Genomic DNA, 3268 nt, shown 5'->3' with positions numbered 1-3268 from the left:
TGGTGTAGGAGTTGAATCTAGAGTCCAAGCGGGGTTGTCCATAAACCAAAGGGCTCATACACCCAGATATGGGGTTCAAAGAGAGTAGGAACTTGCTGGATTTGTTGCACGACAGAAATTGGGGGCTGACCCCAAGTATTTGGTACAGTGATTATCAGGGATTGAGGCCGAGTATCTGCCACCCAGCCTGTTGGGCAGACGGGCCCGCGCTCAGCGACCAAAGGGGTTAAGGCACCGAGTCCCACCCCCGTCCAGGATTGGCGGGTCCCGGGGGCGTGGCCGGAGGGCGGGCCCGCGTTTGCCGCAGCCGCTGGTGGGCGGGCCGGGCGCGGGGCGGGAGGGGCCTAGAGCAGAGCCGGGCCGCGCCGCGCGCCCTGTGGGGCGGGCTTCGGGCTGCGCCAGAGAGCGGGACAGTAGCGCCGGTGTCTGAGCCTCTGCGCCGGACTCTGAGGCAGTGAGTAAGTGATACAGGCCTGCCGGGGTGCTCCTCCAGGGTCTCCCTCCGGTCACCATGTCCACTGCACCGCTCGCTGCTTCTGGCCGGTGGGAAGCTGGGGAGGGGGCGCGTCCCGCTGCTAGGGTACCGGGAGCTGGGGCGGGGGTGGGGGGATGAGGCCGATGATGTCATGGACGCTTCAACCGGCGCGGGGGGGGGGTGGCGGCCGGAGGGGGTGCGGCCCGGATTATGTCACCTCTTCTCTCTGCACCCCGCCCCCCCCGGGGGCCACGCGCGTTGGTGGAGAACCGAGGGAGGTATGGGTGGAATTTCTTCAACCGCAGAGACCTCTGTGGCACCTTTGCAGAGAATTTGTGGCTGGGGTCTATGTGCTAGTGAATGGCGACCCTCCCCCCCCACACACACACACTCTGACACACACATGCACAGCTGAGGCAGGCTCCTGTGTGAGCGGGTGGGTGGGGGTGTGCTGTCTGTACCTTCAAGCACTGAAGCACTGGCTTCATCAGAGCCAGGATCTAGGGGATGGGCCTCTTCCCCTGCAGGTGCCCACGTTTCTAAGGGAAGATGAATCTCCCCTCACACATCCCAACCAAGAAGTTCTGCTCTCTGAATCCCTTCCCTTAATCCTTCCTGGAAGCATTTCCTTGTTTCTGTGTCTGCATTCATTTCCTAGTTAACATTGCTCGTAACCAACATCCCCACAAGCATTGGCCTTGCATTTTCTTGATGCCAGGGTCTAGAGACCCCTAAGGACATCTTTTGTGCCCTGGAGTAACACAGGCTTCCAGTGGGGAAGCCTCACAGTGAAATCTCCCTGGGGCACCCTGAGCTAAGTGCTCCAAGACCCCTTGGGTATGAAAGATGCTATGCTGGGGAGTACTTGGACTGATTCCAGAAGAATATAGGCTGGTCAGAGAGCTGAGGAGAGGTCACGTGTGGAGTGAAGAGCTGCTTTCAGGAGAAATATAGGATGGGTATCAAGAAAGGCCTTAGAGACTCTGCTACAAACTCTACTTGGTTGTGGGTGCCAAAAAGAATACCAGGGATTTTACACATAATTCATTTCCTTCTTAAAATCGTTGTAAGGTAGGTGTGAGAATCTGCGGTGGAACAGTCTGCATGAGGTTCCGTAGCTGAGCTGTGATTTACACCTGGAGCTGATACTGCAAGAATTCTAAGGCACTTGACCCTGCTCATGGAAGGGTTTAGCCAGAGTCCATTTGGCCCCTTTGACTGCTAGTATTGTAATGTCACAGGCATTGAGGGTTGACAGAACAGAAATGGAGGCAGGCTCAGGCAACAGGCTATCATCGCAGAGTGATGCTGTCCAACAGCCCTTGCAGATCACACTGTTACCTAGGAGAGCCCACAAGCCTGTCCTACAGAGGGAGCTCAGCCCTTCCTCTCCCTCAGTCCCCCTACTTGCCAGGGAAATATATTCCACTCCTTGTCCTTCCAACTCTACCAAGGTTTTGAGGAAAGAATTTGCAGGAGCCCAAGGTTGAAAGAGGCAAGGGGCAGGAAGCAGTTATAAGGCGTTGATGAAGACAGGTTAGAACTATGGCAAGGAACTCTATGGGGATTGCCTGTGGGTTGACTGCAGAGCCTGAGAAGGGAGGCTCAGGGCAATGACTAGGACCCTAAGAATCTGAGAAGGATCCACTGAAGAAGAGTGAAGCAGAATGACATATGACCACCTCCAAACTCTGGTCCTCGCTTCTTGGAGCTCAGAAAGGGCGTGCACTTTGCAGTTTATAAAGATCTTCCCAAACACGTGGTACCTCTGTTACTCAGTCAACGTGCTCGCTCCTGGAGTTTGTTCCTTCCCCTGCAGCCTCTGGTGCAGTTCCCTTGCTGGTGTTCTGCCTTGTCTCACTGGTGGTGTCCACCTTCAGTGTTTCTATCTAATTTTTAATTCCTATCAAAATGTTGTTTGGTTTTTGGCAAAATGTATGTGTGTGCACACAGAGAGGGATCATGGGTGTCCTGCTGTATCTCTGCTTCATTTCCTTGAGAGTCTCTCACTAAACCCAGAACTAGGCTGGCAGCAAGCAAATCTCAGATCCTCCAGTCTCTGCCCCCTGTGGTTACAGGCACTCGCATAACTGGCTTTTTAGGTGGCTTCTGGGGATTCAGACTCAGGTAATCATGCTCATGCAGCAGGCAATCTTACTGAGCCATCTCCCCAGCCTGTTGATTAATTATTATATTTTCCTCTGTTTGTTTTTGGAGGCACAATCTCATGCAGCCCAGACTGGACTCCAACTCAGTATACACTCAAGGTAGGCCTTGATGTGTCTTTGCCTGCATGCCACCACAGCCAGCTTTCAGGGTTACTTTTAAAAGAAAAAGAAAAGCCTTTGATTCCAAACTTTCTTCAGTGAAGGCCTCCTCTGTCCTCTTTCAGCAGAGAACTCTGCTGTCTCTTCTCCGCACTTTGCCATCCCTTTGCTCAGTCTGCTTTTGTTTTACATGTTCTTTCTGAAACCATTTTGACATAGACATCAATGATGTTCCCAGCTGCTAAATTCAGGCCACGCTCTTCAATTCCAGTTTTACCCTCTGGAATGTTTCTTTTCAACACTGGAAACTGTCCTTGTGTTCTTTCTCCTTCCTTCTTCCCTCCCTCCTTCCTCCTTCTCGCTTTGTTTTGTTTCTTTGTTTTTTTTTGAGATGGAATCTCACTTGGTTCTCATCATTGCATGGAACTTCTGGGCTCAAGCGAGCCCGTCAAGTGGCTCAGGCTGCTCGCTGCTGCTCTTGCTGCCTGCCTGCCTGCCTTCTTACCCTCCTCTCCTTCCTGATCTT

The 3268-nt window shown here is 53.1% G+C and overlaps 1 protein-coding gene across 3 annotated transcripts in view; it reads left to right on the top strand.

The window, feature by feature from the left end:
* The first annotated feature begins 257 nt into the window (after window positions 1-257).
* Lzts3 (leucine zipper tumor suppressor family member 3) overlaps window positions 258-3268 on the top strand; it is a 9887-nt gene continuing 6876 nt past the window's right edge. Inside the window, exon 1 of one of the 3 annotated variants that reach the window (XM_031371923.1) lies at window positions 258-458. The gene's annotated coding sequence lies outside the window, so the exon portion shown is untranslated. Of the gene's footprint in view, window positions 459-2728; window positions 2743-3268 lie in introns of those variants that run through there. The other 2 variants (XM_031371921.1, XM_031371922.1) reach the window with 2 other exon arrangements.

This window comes from Mastomys coucha, unplaced genomic scaffold (genome assembly GCF_008632895.1).
Source record: "Mastomys coucha isolate ucsf_1 unplaced genomic scaffold, UCSF_Mcou_1 pScaffold15, whole genome shotgun sequence".
NCBI classification, from domain to species: Eukaryota; Metazoa; Chordata; class Mammalia; order Rodentia; family Muridae; genus Mastomys; species Mastomys coucha.
Note: the sequence above shows the minus strand (reverse complement) of the source record. Positions and strands in the feature narration are given on the sequence as shown.